At 28.4% G+C, this 18784-nt stretch overlaps 1 pseudogene; it reads left to right on the top strand.

Annotated features, from left to right (window-relative positions):
- The first annotated feature begins 2400 nt into the window (after positions 1-2400).
- Positions 2401-18784, top strand: part of LOC149515860 (uncharacterized) — a 33697-nt pseudogene continuing 17313 nt past the window's right edge.

Raw genomic sequence — 18784 nt, 5'->3', positions numbered from 1 at the left:
TTTTGGCTTACCTTAGTTAGGATGTGTTGATGAAGAAAAGACAGAGTGTGTATTATGAGAAATCCATGAATAAATATATGAAAGTCACCTCGGACCTTAGCCTTTGGCTTATAAAATGTTGAGGTAGGGCTATTACTGGTCCACCATCAAGAAGGATGCGACCAAACTGGTGAAAAGATGCGACAAGTATCAGAGATTTAGCTACATGTAACATATTTCCTTAACCGAGCTCACTCCCATCATTAGCCTTGGGCCATTCATGTAGTGAAGAATAAATATCTTTATACTATTCACCCTAACCATAGGTCAGAGAAGCTTCATCTTGGTGGTAGTAGATTACTTCACAAAATGATTAGAAGCTGAAGCCCTAGCCACTACCATGAAAGTATAAGTCAAGAAATTCATGTGGAAAAACATAGTCTATAGATTTAGCTTATCTCAGTCTATAATAACAGACAATGACAAATAATTCAAAAATCCAAAGTTTAGGGAATGGTACTTAAATTTTCACATCAGCTTCAAGTTTACGTCAGTTGCCCAACCTCAGTCCAATAAACAGACTAAAGCTGCAAATAAGACAATATTAAAAGCTCTGAAAAATAGGCTCGACATGATAAAAGAAAGTAGATTGACAAGCTATTGAAAGTTTTATGGGCCCTGAAGATAACCTCGAAGGTGTCTACTGGTAAAGCCCCATTTCACTTGGCATTTAGAAAAAATGTTATGGTATCAGTTGAGATCAACCTACCGAGCTTAAAAATTAAATTGACATTGGAAGAAAGAAATGAAAAGGCACATAGGGTCAACCTAAACTTTGTCGAAGAACAAAGAGACATAGCCTTAACACGGATTGTAGCTTACTAGTAAAAGGAAGCCAACTATTATAATAAGAGGGTTTGACATAAGTACATTAAGAAAGACAACCTAGTACTTAGAAAAGCTGAAGCTTCAGGGGTAGATGACCGAGGTGGTAAATTGACCTTGACATGGGTAGGACCATATATTATTAAGAAGGTCGTTCATATTGCAACCAACAAATTACAGGATCTGAATGGCGACATTATCCCAAGGACGTGAAACATAGACAGTTTAAAGATTTATTATTAGTAGCTAGGTATAAACCGACCTCATATTTGTATTATTTTGTAAATGGCACTGCCATCCCAAGGATGTAAAATACAACCAAGTCTTTTACTAGTAGATTGGTTCAAATTGAGCTCACACTTATATTATTTTGTATGCAAACACATGAATTAAATTATCTTTGGTAAACTTACCTTTAAGTGATTTGAAAAAATTTGACCTAGAACTTATAATTATGTTTATCTGATCTAAGTAATTATGTAAATCTGTAGTCTAATTATCTGTCTTTAAATCAATTAATCATTCTCAAACCAAATAAGAAAGAAATGATTGTAAATCCAAGCTGAAACTTAAGAAAAATATTTTTTCTATTTTGTTGTGACAAAATACATTGGTTAAAGTATGAGGGTCATTACAAAAAGCTAACTTAAAAGTAAAAAATTTTCAAAGTCAAAAATAAAAAATTACATAATTTATTTGTCAGCAACAACAGTAGTAGAATGAACACTTTTATTAGCAAAAGCACTCTTATCAGTAGAAGCATGGGGGACAACCTTTATATTTCCCTCATCGATCCTTAAGGTAGCCTCCAACTCATCTTTTTAGGCTTCATCTTCATCCTTGTCCTTATCTTCCTTGGGTTGATTTCAACAAGGTTTCAATTTGATATTGTTGATGTCATTATTAAAGAGGTTGAGATTAAAAAAGGAGAATTTAAACTGTACCTCATCTTTGGCTAGCTAGAAGGTACGAAGTACATTCTTTCTAAAAAACTCCACATTTACTTAAAGATATTCATCAGAGGTCTTGTACTATTCCATAACTTTCACCTTCAGTTTTTCCTTTCTCTTATCTGGAGCCTTTAGATCAGACTTCAGCCTTATGATTTTAGCTTGAGCATCAATAAACTTTAGCTCAGCCTAGTTTTTTATAGATTCTACTAAGGCCTTGTCAATCAAGATGGCTTGTAGCTTTATTGTTAGCTCATTACCTTTTTTCTCAGCTTGACCTTTTTATTGTGAGACGCGCTGAGCCTTGACCTGATGCTATTTAATGACTCTGAACTTTTTTTATGCTCTTCGACAAGGATAGTCATATCTTTCTCAACTTTTAGCATATGTTATATGGCCAGATAAGCGTGATAGAAGGCCTGGTTATTATTTTCCATAGGCTGAGGTGTGAACTTCTTTTGGATTATATAGAAAGACTTTAGATTTAGAAAAATAATAAAAAAAAAATAGAGTTGAGGTCAAGAGAAACTTATCAAGAGAAGGAACTACGACCTTACAGAATTGTTTGGTAACATTGAGGTTAAAGATGAGGTCATCCGTTAGAGCATACTCCTACCCCATAGATATTCTTTTCGAGCTAGGCCTTAGCAACCTAGTTTCGGGATTCTCAGGAGCAGAGAACAAGATCTTCACCTGTGATCTTTTGGCTAGAAAAGGTGGTGTCGATTCTGATGTGAAGGATAGGTTCTGACCTGCCCTAGCTTTTGACTTCTAACCTGAGGGAGTACAAGGCATAGATGTGATAACCACTTTGTCCCCTCATAAGATGGGGCGCTGAGTTAGATTTTTTTTTCTCTTTTGGTCTTCGAGGCATGTTGGTACAATGAGATGTTAAAGTCTTCACTATTAGCCATCTTTGCAAAACTGAGCTAACAGTTAGATAAAAAATTAACATAAAATATTACCCTATGAGGTTACCTCAAACCTACCCCAATACTTTATTTTATTTATCACTTTTGAGGAGTTCAGCCCGTAAGCATCGATGACGAGCTCTTTTCATGTGTAAAATTTAAAATTTTATCCCGATTTGATAAATTAGATATGGAGAGGGCCATTGGTATGTCCATAAAAGAGTCAGATGTACTCTTTATTTCTCAAGCCTCAACCTTGAGCTCACAATCTTTATTTGTCTTTTGCTTTTCAAGGCATAGGAAGAATAGTTTTTAATTTTTTATTAAGCTTGAGTAGTTACCGAAAAGTTTTTTATTTGACCGAGCAATAATATAAAACTACCTGCTATCATAAGGAGTTTTTTAATAGGAAAAACTCCCTGAATTGAGAAAGAGAAGAAAGAATATTTAATTGTTGAAAAAAAAAGTGACTATGTACCGAATAGAATTTGGGGTAAGCTGAGCGATGGTCAAATTATAAAATTAAAAATTGAAATGAACAAAAGATGAAGTGAAAATCTCAAATCAGCCATGAACAAATCCCAATGTACATAGAATCGATATGGCTTTAGTCTATCAGTGACTTGATTTAAGGAGTTCGATATTATTATACTGTATCCATTTCTGAGAAAAAGGAAAGTGGTACCCAAAATTCAAACGTGATGAGTCAAGCACATGTTAGGATAATCTTTTAAATTTGCCTTGCCCTTTAGCTCGCTTATCACGTCTTTAAAGATCACACTGAGGTCACATGGAGTATATATAAGAACTTTGACGAGTTCATCCTACTTTACAAGACTCTCTCTCTTGCCATCATTTTTTTTATTGAGGTGCTCCCTTTTTCTTGTTCGTCTTTGGAAATCATTAGAATAATCTAACAGTTGGGTGAGTGATGGATCCTGAGGAAGAGCGATGGATAAAAATAGCTCAATCCTAAAAAAAGAAAGATGAGGTGGAGACCCTTCAAGAGAGTACGAGATGTCTACAAAAATTAGTTGATGAAAGAGAGTAGAAGTGGCAGGAGGTGAAAGATTGAATCCTAGAAGGGGGAATGATCGAAAAGGAAAAAATGTCAGTCATAGAAGATGAACCGACTTGACAGGCAAAAAAGGTAAAAAGATTTTAAAGTTTGAAGTTGATCTGAACACATAGCTCTTTTGTGCTCAAAACTCACTCGCCTCTTGCTCGAGCATTTTCATCATTGCACTGTTGCCTTTCCTTGGATATCGAGTTAAACTAATAAGCCATCCTTTCATAGTTATGGTCCCCAATACTATGGGGGATAGGGTTATCATCCTGTTACCCTTGCTAGCCTCTTTTTGGCCCAACCCTATAACTCTCAGCCTCTCTAAAACTTATACTAGAAGATATTGTTAGAAATATGTATCGAAATGGGTGTAAAAAAACTTTGAAGGCTAGAAAGTTGTTGAAATAAAAAATTTTAGGTTAGATTGAAAGCAAAGAAAGCAAAATGTGAAAAGCTAAGGCCCTATCAGCCCTTTATATAGATGCACTATAGACTAGATTGACGAAACATTCTACGCTATGTGTTAGAAAATGGACGAGTAGACATCTTTTCATTTATCTATTTTAATTTTTTTACTCAAACCATCTTTTTCTTTATTTAATGCTATCAGACTGGCATAACTAGAAGAACCCTAGGATGGGCCATCTAAATCAGGTAGTTTTTAAGGGTAAATTGAGAGCCCAATTCACTTTTAGGTCTAAAATAGAGGCTCAGATCCAAATTTTTGAAAAAAAATATAAGTCTCACCATAGCCAGATAAACTTTAACACTTATCTCAAATCACCCTAAACAATTATCACCTTAACAGTCTTTAAACCAATTATGCACTCAATCCAGAACACATGAGCAAGATTAGATAATCGTCAGGTCAGACTACAACTTAAAGCTAGTCATCATCCAAAATTGATCGCCCCTTGCAATCTCAGTCTTCGATGAGCCAATTTGCTAATATGTTCTTTTAGCCAATCTATTTCACATTGAGGATGTCAGTAATAAATTTAACTATCAAATACTTAGATTGCCTGATGAAAGGATAATGTGTTAGGGGCATTTGATGATAAAAAATGTATAGTGATCTTTTTTTCTCTTAAAACCTTTAACAAACAACTAGGGGTATTTTTATCATTTATGTTGACCTAACATATCAAGTCAGCCTGACATGGTCGTGCCACCTCAGTTTCGTCTTGTCTTAATTGTCCTCTTATGATCCCCTTCAACTGAGTTATAAATATGAAGACTCAAGCACTATGAAACCAGGTTCATTCCATTTATCTCTTTTTTCTTCCTACTTTCTTGTCGACCTGATCTGTACTGACTTACGCATTGGACTGCAAACATAGAGAACATCCCCTACCTTTACTTCTAACCATTTTTCCTTTATGTATTTACAAGAATACTTTTAAGTCAAAGCTTGACACCAACACTAACGGCACCAATATAAGAACTAATAAATCATAAAACAGTTTGTCAAATAAATATATATTGTTGCAAATATGTCATAACAATTGGACAAAAAAATGGTCTAAATCATGAAAAAAGTTAAGACTTTTTGTAGCCAGCCTATATTCACAAAGCTTGAAAGCTAACTGACATTTAGAAAGTCCATAGTTTAATCAAATTTTCAAATAGTTTCTAGCTTTTGACATGGAATGTGGAACATCAAAATTTTCTTTCTAAAAGCATAAAGTTAGTAATGGATGCAAGGTTTTTACTTTTCATTGATAGGGAACCTATTTTTCTTCTTTAGTTACATCTTACAACATAAACGGATAATATACTATGAAAAAACTAAGAAATAAAATCATGTGAAAAACTAAAAGTAAAACTGAATGTATATTAAAAAACTACTTATAAAAAATTATACAAGCCCATTAGGTTTATATACAACTAACTAGTGAGTAAACTAAGAAACTAAATCTTCCTAAAACCTAATCTTATAATTAAGAGATTGCCTATCCTAATTTTTTGTCCTTAATTTTAGGGATACAAATACTTAATTCTAAAAATACAAATATATAAATATACAGATTATAAGATTACAATCAATTGTAAATAAGTGTTTTTCACATATACTTATTTTTTAACTAAAATTATTGTGAGATTTAATTTTAATTTGATATAGTTACTAGAAAACTTTCAAGTTCAATTCCTAGGAAGTACTTCAATCTCACTAGCTTTTTTATCTCAAATTCTCTCGTCAAACACTGTTTAGAGTTTCTCACTTTTTTTTTATCATCTTTAATTATAATTATATCATTAACATACATAAATAGAATTGTGACTCTCCATGAATCAGAGTGCTTAATAAACAATGTGTGATCTTTTTCACTCTGTTTATATGCTATTACTAGCATCACTTTGGTAAATCTCTCAAACTAAGCCCTATGATGCTGTTTAAGGCCATATAAAGCTTTTTTCAGCTTGCATACTTTGTACGCTTCTAGATGACTTCCAAATCCTAGTGAAACCTTCATATATATATATATGTATATTTCTTCTTCCAAATCACCATGTATAAAAGCATTCTTTACATCAAATTGTCAAAGCTGTCAATTGTAATTTACAGCCAATGATAACCAAATCTTAACTATATTCATCTTGGCAATTAAAGCAAAAGTTTTTTGATAATCTTTTCCATAAGTTTGAGTGTAGCTCTTAGCCACTAACCAGGCTTTGTACTTTTCATCATTACCATCCGCATTGTATTTTATAATAAAAACCCATTTTACACTTAATTGGTTTTTTTCTTTAGGCAACTCTACCAATTTTCATGTCTTATTATTCTCTAAGGCCACAATTTCTATTTTCATGGCTTACCTCCATTTCTCACTAGATAATGCCTTGGATAATGTAGTTGGAACAGAAATAGTGTTTAGGCTCATAAGAAAAATTTTATGGGATGGTAATAATTTTTCAAATGACATAAAAATAGTAGATGTTTAGTACATTCTTTGGTTCCTTTCCTAATGGCAATAAGCAAATCATAATCACTAGTTATAGTTTTAGAAGATTCATGCTCATTTTGAAAAACAAAGTCAAAGATTGTAGTTTCCTCATTTTTAAAGTTGAGATTAGATTTTTGGACTGATACTGGTTTAGGATTTGGGATTTTTCTTCTTGAGTAAACCTATAATTCATTTATAGAATAAAAAATAATATTATCCTTTATCACATCTTCTATTTTTGGAATGGATTTAGCTTAAATTCAGTATTTGACTTAGGCTCAAAAGAAACTGGTTTCAACTCAAAAAAATTAATGGGTGAAAATGTCGAAGAAGAGAACAAATCAAGCAAAAAAATTTTTTTATCCTTATCTTCGATGAATGAAGTATCCCTTTAAAGATAAGATTGAGTAAAAAATGATTTGCTTTATTCAAAAGTGCATCTATAGACACATACAATTTTTTAGTTGGAGGTTGATAATACTTATACCATTTCTGAGTTGAAGAATATCCCATAAAAATGTACTTAATTGCTCTAGGATCCAATTTCTCCCTATTATGACCATGACTATGAACAAATGATGTAAAACCTAATATCCTAGGTGTAAGGTTGTTTGTGGCATTAAAGTTGGGATAAAATTATGAGAGTAGTTCGGTAGAAGTTTTCAATCCTAAAACCCTTAAAAGTAACCTATTTATAATATGTGTGGCTATGAGAATAGCTTTCTCCCAGTGAGATTTGGGTACATTTATTTGAAAAAGTAAAGCTCGAGTTGTGGCTAGTAAATGACTATTTTTTCTCTCTGCCATTCCATTCTATTGTGGAGTATTAGCACAAGATGACTCATAGATAATCTTCTTCTTTTGAAAATAAGTAGATAAACTTTAGTTGAAATAGTTTCTTGCATTATCAGACCTAAATCTCTTGATTTTTACTCTAAATTAATTTTGGATCATGTTTTGGAAGCTTAAAAACACATTATTCACATTTGATTTGGATTTAAGTAAAAATATCCACAAGACTCTGGTGCAATCATCTATAAAAGAAACAAACCACCTGCACTTAAAATATTAAGAATTGTAAAGAGACTCCATATGTCACTATAAATCAAATAAAAAGAAATAAAACTTATTTTATTGCTAACTAAAAAAGACACACGTCTATGCTTTGCAAATTCACAAACATCACAATGAAAATTTTTGACATTTAATCCTTTGAACAAATAAGGTAATATGTTTTTCAAAGTTCCAAAAGAAGGATATTTAAGATGAAAATGATAAAGCTAGATTTTATCTTTATTGAGAGATTTTTCATAAAAAATGATAAAGGTAAACTATTCTTGATATTACTTGTGTTATTTAAGGTCATAAGATGGTATAGTGCATCTTTCTCTTTAGTAATTCCAATATTCTTCTTTGACCTCTAATTCTGAAATTCATAATAAGAGAGACACTTTGCAATTCATATTTTTGGTAAGTTTTTGTATAGATATCAGATTAGTAGACAATCTAGAAACATGAAAAATATTTTTAAGAACAAATGAAGGATTAATTTGAATATCTCTTAATCTTGCCACTGTAGTAAGTGAATCATCTATAGCAATATTTTTCTTATTACTAAGACACAAGTTATATGTGCTAAACTTTTATAAGAAATGTGTCATATGGTCTGTGGCTTCTAAGTTTATGATCCAAGAACTCGTAATAGACTTAATCAAAAAATTTAATCCATGAGAACTAAAAGCTTTACTTGAACTAAAGACCTTACCCAAGAAATATACCCCAATAGGATTTTTAAGGGTTTTCAATAGGCTTTGCAGCTTTTCAATCTTTTCTCTATCCAACTCTCATTATTTTCAAGACATTTGTAGTACTTTATTGATTTTTTTAGTTAACATTTTCTCAAATTGGGTGGTAGTGATATCCTTATTTGAACTGAAACAAGTTTTAAAATATAACCAGAAATGACTTTTATCAATAAAGGTTAAAGAAGGAAAAAATAAAATGGCTATAAAGGCCTTAACAAGGTTCGACAATGAAGGTTTAAAATATAAGTCGGCAATGAAGGCTAAAAATTTTGCTTCTCAAGAAGAGCCTAAAGCTTTAATACCATGTGAAAAAACTAAGAAATAAAACTATGTAAAAAACTAAGAGTAAAACTGAATGTATACTGAAAAACTATTTATAAAGAATTATAAAAGTACCTTAGGTTTATATACAACTAATTAGTAGGTAAATTAAGAAACTAAATCTTCTTAAAAATTGACCTTATAATTGAGAGATTGTCTATCCTAATTTTTTGTCCTTAATTCTAAAGATACAAATATTTAATTCTAAAAATACAAATATAAATATATAGATTACAAAATTACAATCAATTATAAGTAAGTGTTTTCCCACATATACTTATTTTTTTAAACTGAAATTATCGTGAGATTTAATTTTTAATTTGATATAATTACTAGAAAACTTTCAAGTTTAAAATGGCAAATACTTATTTAATTAGTGATTTTGGCTACGGATTTATTAAACTCTGTAAAAATTGGATTAAAAATTGGAGTGCTTAAAATGAAACTATTTGTGTCATTGTTTTTATCCCAAATAAGCATTCCCCCATTGTGTCAAACCTAATAAACCCCGTTCCAACAAAATCATGCATTGTAAATAAAAAAAACATTGTTTAATTTGGTGTAGTAAAAATATAAAGCTTTATTTATAAAATTTAAAAAATATAAAATATTTTCTTAATATTTTTACGTAATTTTTAATTGTGACTAACTTTTAATCAATATTTATTTACCAAAAGTATATTTCATCCCAAAAATTCCTAACGAGGTGATATTTCAATATTCCATTCTAACCAGACAATTGTAGTATTACACTCTTAAAAGATTATTCTTTTTTTTAATAATTATATTTATAGTATTTTATTTTCATCACTTTTGAAATTTAATTAAGTTGGTTTATCCCATATAAGATAACAATATAAATACATTTATTTAAGATTTGCAGACCAAGAAAGCAAAGGAATTTGCTTTCTGAAAATTATTTTTTTATTAGAGATTTGATAGGCATAATACATCCTTCTAATAGATAATTGAACTTGAAGAAGGAATATAAAGAACATAAACTAGACAACCTTTTTCACACTTAATTTTTGGTAAAAAATTAAAATTAGGAAATAAATTATAATCTATAGTGTAGAATAAGACAAGCTATTTTGAATTCTTATCAAGTTTTTTAAAGTATTTTTTTAAGCCTAGCTTTACAATTAAAAAAAATTAAAATACACACTAAATTTTGAGTGTGCTTAGAAAATGAATGGATAAAGTATTTTGCCCGTCATAAATTATTTGGATGTTATTTATTTTTATAGAATATAAAAATGTTTTAATTTTAATATATTTAATATAAAAAAATTTTATAAAAGTAAAGATTTATAATTTTTAACGTTAAAAAATTAAAAAAGTTTTAAAATATAATTTTTAAATATAAAAAATAAAAAATTTAAATATTAAAAAAAACTTTTTTAGAACATTCTAGAACTGATTGACAAAGAAAATAAAATGAAAGAAACAGTTACGAAGCATATATAAAAACTTTCTAAAAAGAAAAACGTTTCCATGTAGAGGTTTAAGGAGGACATCGGAAAAAAACATGTTGAAAACGAAGTAAACATGGACACGGACAACCTTTTGATGTGTGGCCGGTATCATTTCTAACCCATGTGAGAGACACGTACTTTAGTTTATTACAACTTCCATTGCAACTTGCACAATAATTCATTTTTGTTGCACTCAGTACAAATTTGAAAGCGATGCCTCTCTTCGTTTTCTTGTCAAGCATTACGTATCGAATTCAAAGTGATGTAACTTAAGGATATTAATTTTATTCTCGACCAGTAAAAAATCTGGTTTCTCTTTCTTTCTCTTCATTTTAGAAAAAATTATAAAACAAAACAGCTAGTTCAGCTCGTCATATAAAGGGTAAGAAACCGTAGAGACTTGTACAATTTAATTTAATATTTTGTTTGTTAGGGTTTGATTGTGTTGTAACTTCATAATTTGGATTGAATTTATTATCGGATGAATTGTATTATTGATTTTAATTTTAAAAAATATATAATTAATTTACATATCCGAACTTCTGAACTCAAATTGTCAAATTTTACTTAAATTTCAATTTTTATGCAATTCATTTAATACATCAAGCTCCGTTTTTTGTTACAATTTATCAAGACAAACCTAATTAGTATTGAAATGGTTATAGAAAAAAAAAAGAATTAAGTTATTTCAAAAAATATATATTTTAGATGCAAAAAAAGATGTTAATCCACTACTAAGTTGAAACTTTCTTTTATATATATATTATAAAAAAATAATAACTTGAGAATAAAAGAAAAGATTGTAAATATTAAAATTCGAGCATATACTTATCAGGTATTATTATTAAGAGTGATGACATTAAATTTATAAACTTTTATTTCATTATATTTATACACATTAAATTTTAAAGAATAATGAAAAATGTCCGAGTGTTATAATTTTTAAAATGAGGTTGGCTTCATTATTTGTTTTCATGTTTATCCAAATAAATCTTTGTAACCTTTCAAAAGAAAAAAGTTTAAGTAAATATTTTTTTATAAATTAAATCATTCAATTAAAAAATTTAATAAAAATTGAATATTTTATACTGTTAAGATTCTAATTATAATAAAATAAAAAATTATAATCGTAATTTTATATAATAAAATATTAAAATATTAATTTTTTTAATATATTTTTAATAAAATTCAAAATTTTATTTGACTATTATGTCAAAATAATAATCAAATAGTTACCTTAGGACGTCATTGGAGAGGATATGAGAAGGGTAAAATATTCTCTATCCACATCCTTGCATTTTTATATTATACATATTTTCATATCTATATCCGATAGATATTTTAAAATTTTCTTCATCTTTATCTTTACAAATATTTAATGAGTATGAATAATAATTTTTATACCAATAACTTTTTTAAAAAATAAAATTAAAAATTATTTTTTTTAATTTTTAATTTTTATCTTATATATTTAAGTAAGTTTTTTAAATGTACATTAATATATACATCAATGGATATTCTGTCGGTAATTCAAAAATTTTGAAACTTTTTACGATGGATACCGACGAAATTCATTAGTATTTTTGACTTTTAATGGCTGATTACTAACATATTTTGTCGGTAATTAAAAATTATCCTCCAATTTAATTCCAAAAATATATATATTTTAAGCTAAAAAATTTTTACGGACTAAATAAATCCATCAATAAAGCTTTTAGCGATAAATTATTGACAGATTTATTCCATCAATAAAAAATGCGTCAAATCCTCATTTTTCTCGTGGCAACTTCACCTACAAAGTACCAATGATTTTTTTTCTACCAGTAAATTTTGTTGGTATTTTGTCAATAGGTAATTGGTAAAAAATTTCTAAATGATTTTTTAATTTTTGTCTGTAAACCGTTGAAAATCCTTCAATAATTACCAATAAAATAATTTCGTCCACAATCAATCAATACGAGAAAAACAAATACCAAAATAACAAACGGAACGACACTTACTATCTAGCGATTTTAACAAGCTCTTAAATTTTTAAAAAGTACAATGAATGTCAAAACAGTGTTTAAACCTCTTTCTCTAATCTCTATATATAGATCTACCTATCATCCATTTTGTGTAGACAAGTATACAGATATTAGGAAAAAATGCCAATTAAACGTAATTTTCTTGAAATGCTAGATAAATACAAGATAAACACATAAAATGCCTCCCTAAAGTTCATTACTTCTTAAAAAAATTTTCTAAAACATCTTCTCAAAATCATGCCCTTGTATTATTGAGCGAAATATTTTCAGTGACATTCGGCCCTTCATTATCATCAAATTTTATCAAACCAGTATTGACGAAACCTTGTACCTTATGCTTTAGAGCAACACAATTCTCTGTTGAGTGACCTGTGTTTCTATAATGGTAGTCACATTGAGTATTAGCATCATATAATTTTGGATAAGGAGGTTTCCTTGGCTCAACATGAATAGGGGTTAGCAAATGATTTTTCAATAAATATGACAGCAAGTCTATGTATGTTATAGGATTAGGATCCAAAGAAGCCTTTTTTTTTTTGTCGTTTTGTGATTCCCTCAAATTGTTGGTTTGATTATTAGGTTTTGGTGTTGTTTGGAGCCAAGCCTATGATGTGCCAGTACTGGGTAATGAACGCCTTTGTCAATTTTTTCATGAAGTAATACAAGTTTTGTTTAGCTACACATACCACTTTACAGTAAAACCAATAAGGTTGTCATGGAATACATGAAGCAATAACTTATTGTCACTAGTATAAGCGACTATTTTTCAATAGTATATAGTGACATGAGTCACTGGATACTTAGTACCATCATATTTTTCAAACTCTGAGATTTTAAATTTTGGTGGGATAACAACATCAGGAACCAAGCAAAGTTTGGCTGTATCCATAAAACCGTAAAAATCTATTCCTTCTACAACTTATAATCTCTCATCTAGCAAATTCATCTTTTGTTCAATTTTGGAGTTTTTTAAGGCTTCTATTGCTTTCAACTTCAGCTTTTCCTTCTCTTTCGAGTCATTCAGATTGGGAACTTGTACTAGTTCTATTACTTTTTTCTTTTTAAATAGGATTGATATAACTCTAAAAATGCCCCTAAGTTGATGCGTAAAGCATTCCAGGGTAGGTATATCTTGCTGGGAATAAGAATTGCTATAGAGGAATTTCTTGAGTGGATTGGGCTTGAGATGGACCGTACCTAGAAGGGTATAAGGGGTCAATGATATTTTGTGATGGATGGTTATGGGGGCTAGCATCTTCTTCCATAGCTTCCTCTTTGTTTAACTTGTTTAGGGCTTATAAGATTTTACTCAACTTCTTCTGAGCTCTTCTTAGCCTTTTCTATTTTCTCAAAATGATTTGTGTTCTCTTGCTCCATCTGTCTTGCTTGAACTCGGGTATTATACTTGTGGTAAGTTAATTAAGTAGAGTTTTTAAATAGTTGAGCTATCATTAAACCTAGATCTGGTAATTTCGAACACGATACAGTGATAGACATGAAATTGATACGAATAAAAAACATAAAGAAAACAAATTTTAAATTTTTAGCAAAAACTATAAATAGGTTTAACAAAACTAAAAAAATGTATTTCATGTTTTTGTGTCGACACGAATTGTGATAGATAATTTTTATATAAAATACGATACAAATACATGAATTTTTAGTATTTTGTACTATAAGAATACACGAATTGTTAGGTCTATTTAAATTTGTATACCACTATTTTAAAATTAGTGCACTATTCATGCAAATGCAATGTATGAAAGATAATGTTTATCCTTTTTTAAAAATTTCAACCAAAAAAGAGCTTTTTTTTTTTCATAGAATCAAACTAGACATTTAATGGGTTTTATGAAAGCTTTTATGTAGTACATATGCATGTTTATGAATATACAAGCATTTTATGTAGTATATATGCATGTTTATGAATATACAAGCAATGAAATTGCTTAATTAGCTCAATATAAAAATAAGTCTATTAGCACAAATATAATACAATAATATGATCCTAAACTTTAGGTCAATTCTAAAGGATAAAAGAAACATGGCTTTACCTATAGGTTAGGCTCATAAAGCTGACTATATGTAGTTTGGGTTAACTCTAAAGGTTTCAAAATTGTTCCCCACATCATTGTCCATCACAGACTAGTAAGGCACCATAATCCTCACCCATCATAGACTATAAGAGGAAAGAATTCAATTTGAGTAGGAGAATTTCGCTAACCACTATAGAGCATTAAAACTATACAAAAATATAGGTACTATACTCCCTTCTAGAGGGATGAAACTCGGGTATATAACTTATATTATGTACATGCATATGAATGACATAATAATGCATTTAAAAAAATAATGATAATAATAAAGCAAAAAATATTCTAAAAAAAACTAACTTTATTAGATTTTTGAATAACTCAAATTAATTTGCTGGCTTAACTCACAGCTTATTTTCAGTAAAATCACCAAACTATCATAACATATAAATCTACAAATTTATCGTTAGACACAATTTAAAGAGTCACCATCAATCTTTTTTATCTAAGTGTGCTTCATCATCTAACCGAATCTATCCTATTAAAAGAGCGTCTCAAGCTTGACTCGGGTATCTTTAATAGGTAGATTCTAGTATACGAAACCAAGCTAGGTTTGAAAATACGGTTATATACAAAAAAAGTTATAATACCCTTATAACACCCATTAAAGAATAGTACCAATTGTTTTTGTGTTATCCCTTAAGCTTTTTAAAATTTAAATGTATTGGGAACTATTTTTAACTAGCTCTAATATTTTAACAAAAAATTAAGAAAAATTTCCTCACTTCAATAGTATATAAGAAAATAATTATTTTTCTTGAAGAAACTTTATTGTCGGATCATTTCACATTTGTCTTATTTTTTATGAAATTCTTAGAAAAAATTTAAATTCAAGAAAAATTGATACATCAATTTTTTCTTTAAAAATTTTTAAATTATTTTTTGTTTAAAGAAAAATTGATACTTCCAATTTTTTTCTCAAATTTTTTGACATTATTTTTATTTAAGGAAAATTTGATACTTCACTTTTTTTCAAAAATTTTAAAATTATTTTTTGGTCAATGAAAATTTGATATTTTAACTTTTTCCCCAAAATTTTTAAAATATTTTTTTATTTAAAGAAAAAATTATACATCAACTTTTTTCCTTAAAATTTTAAAATTATTCTTGTTTAAAGAAATTTGATAATTCTATTTTTTTCCTAATTTTTGAAATTATTTTTGGTTTAAGAAAAATTTGACACTTTAACTTTTTCTTCAAAAAAAATTTTATTTAACTTAAAGAAAAATTGGTCCTATAACTTTTTCCTTAATTTTTAAAAATAATTTTCTTTTGAGGGAAAATTGATAATTCAAATTTTTTCCTTCAATTTTTATTGGAATTTTATCTTGAGGAAAATTTAATATTTTAACTTTTTCCCTAATTTTTTTCCCAATTTTTTAAAAATTGTTCTTATTTTAAGGAAAAATTAATATTTTTACTTCTCTTTAAATTTTTGAAAATAAAAACTAATAAATAAATAAAATGAAAAGAATAAATGAAAAGAACTTAAAAAATATTAATTTAATAAATAAGAAAAGAAAAAGAAAAAAATACCAAAAAAACATAATTCGGCTCAAAAATCAACTTAGCGACTCAACCACAGACTCAAAGATGGCTTGAGGGCTTGATGGCTCGGCTTAAGGCTCAAACAGCTTGACTTCAACAGATGAAATGGCTCTTGGGTCAAATAGAATGGGTCTAATCGAATCTTGATAAAACACGTGAATCTTGGGAATTAAAACGCTTCAAAACATCGTCTTTTGATCCTTTGTATATAATTCCAAAGTCTGCCTTTTTTTTAGAATTTCTTTTTCACTCTCTCTCCTCTTTTACTTCTCTCTCTAAAAGCAATATCCAACGACCAGATTTTGCAAAGCTTTTCAGAAGTTTGTCAATTTTTGAAAATTTTAGTCAAAATATGTAAATAATGCTAGAATATCGTCGAAAACTGAGATTTTTTTTTATGGAAAGCTCATCAAAAAATGCAACCAATTTTTGAAAAATTTTCATAAAATTTCTAAAAAGCAAAATACCTTTTTTTTTTGCTAATTTAAACCCAAACATGCTTCCTTACTAAATTTTCCTCTAATCAAAACTTCTCAACTAAAAAGTAGGAAAAGCTAACACTTATTCCTTGGATTCTCTCAATTTTTTAATTCTAATTCCTCTAATCATCGTGTGATTGCTATATATTGCAAGTTTATTTATAGGTGAAGACTGGTAGAATCCCTAATTATTTAGATTTAATTTCCAAAATTTTGCATTATCATGGAAAGAAAATCAATCTTTCTCTTTGAGAATTTAAACTTAAACAAATTTTGATAAAACCAATCTCATCGCTAACCACTTTTCTCTTTTCTTCTTTTGTTTTTTTTTTGAAATATTTAGATAAATGTTTAAAAAAAAGAGATAAGCAGAATGGATAACAAAAAAAAAAAAAGTAAAAGTAAAACAACAAAAAGGATAAATAAATTTTAAAAGAAATACATATATATATATATATATACACATAGATAAAATAAAAGGATAAAGAATAATAATAAAATATAAAAAACAAAATTCAACAATTAAGCTTGAATTGAATTTGAGTCCAATTGATTTGGGCTCGAACTAAATAAGGTGTCTACAAGAAGTACGACTAGACTACCTTTTTCACATTTAACTTTTGGTACAAAGTCAAAATTATGAAAGAAATTATCATCTATAGTGTAGAATAAAATAAACTATGTTGAATTGTTATCAATATATATTTTTTAAAATTCTTTCATTAGCTTGACTTTACAATTAAAAAAACTAAAACACACACTAAATTAAAAAAAAAAAAAAGGTGATGAATATGCTTCGCACTCTACAATCATATGTATCCTTATAGCTTTTATCTTCATGTTTAGATGGAAAAACTTTCATTTTTTTTTGCATCAACTTCTTTATAATATACCAAGTCTCAATATAATTTCATAGCTTCTTAAATATGGTGGGATAATAAAACCATGTTAGATTGGTTATCTTGAGATTTTAATAAAACTCTGACAATTAAAACAATTATATCATATGCCATAAAGGCCTTTTTTCATAAAAATGTACGTGACACTTGTGTCCTTCAACCCACACAAAAATGAAAGATTATAAAAAAAATAATAATGTATCATATTTTTGCACTATGATACTTGTTGCATGGTTCCACAATTAGTTTTGGTGAATAATTTGAGTCAATACCATTTTTCTCATGAATGTGAATTTATTGGATGAATAAGTGTGAGTGAGAAGTTGAGAAAAATAATTGTTAGGAAGATCTATCACTGCACAATTCTTGAGAGAGAAAGAAAACTGATTTTGAAGAACTTAATAATTAGGTAGAAATATCGGAATGTCAACAAGTTTAAAAATGTGTATAACTTTCACTCTTTGTCTATCCTAATATTCCAATGTAAAGCTAACATATTATATATTGCCTTCTTTTTTTTTTCATAGGTATATATTTATATTATCTTCAATTTAATTTTTATTGTTTATTTCTTAATTACATTTACACAATGATTGATATCATTAGTGAGGCACGGATTGGTATCTATATATACAAAATAAAAAATATTTAAACAAATTATTAAAATATTGGTTAAATTAAATTAAAAAAAATCCCCGGCAAAGCAGGGATTATCATTCTAGTCGATATGAAAATAAACGAAAGCGGGGATTATCATTCATATCATGTCTTGTTCAATTACCCGTGGGTTAATAAATTTTGGTGCAATTTTCTACTATGGTGGAATATTAACTGTGTCAACCACGATCCTTGATATTATTTATGCTAAACTGTTTTGAGATCCCTTTTATTTGGAATTTCTAAGTCTTGGTGGCCACCCACTCATGTTAGCAGCCGTATCTGATCTTTGTGGTTGGCTAAGAATGAATCAGCATCTATGAAGCACGGGTACTTCTAGACCCTTTCGCATCGGTGTCATATTTGTGTTTGATACGATACGTTAAATACGTATCAGATTTGATTGGATATGATAAGGAAAAAGAAAAAGACAATTTGGATGCTAAAGTAGTCCATCTGGACTTAAATCCGTATTCTTAGTAAAAAAAAGAAAAAAGAAAAAAGGAAGACATGAATCATTACAAACACAAAGAAATTTTTGGGTGAAAACAAAAAAAAATTGGGCCTAAATTTTAATTCTAAGTCTACTTAGAAAATGAATATATAAAGTATTTTATCCATCCCAAATTATTTGAATTTTATTGATTTTTACGGAATATAAAAAAATTTTAATTTTATTGTCTTTAATATTAAAATTTTTTATAAAATTAAAGTTTAATAATTTTTAATATCAAAAAATAAAAAAAT

This window comes from Durio zibethinus, chromosome 12, assembly GCF_047325235.1.
Source record: "Durio zibethinus cultivar Kanyao isolate XHJ-2024 chromosome 12, ASM4732523v1, whole genome shotgun sequence".
Lineage (NCBI taxonomy): Eukaryota > Viridiplantae > Streptophyta > Magnoliopsida > Malvales > Malvaceae > Durio > Durio zibethinus.
The sequence above is the reverse complement of the archived record's forward strand: the minus strand, read 5'-3'. Positions and strand labels throughout refer to the sequence as shown.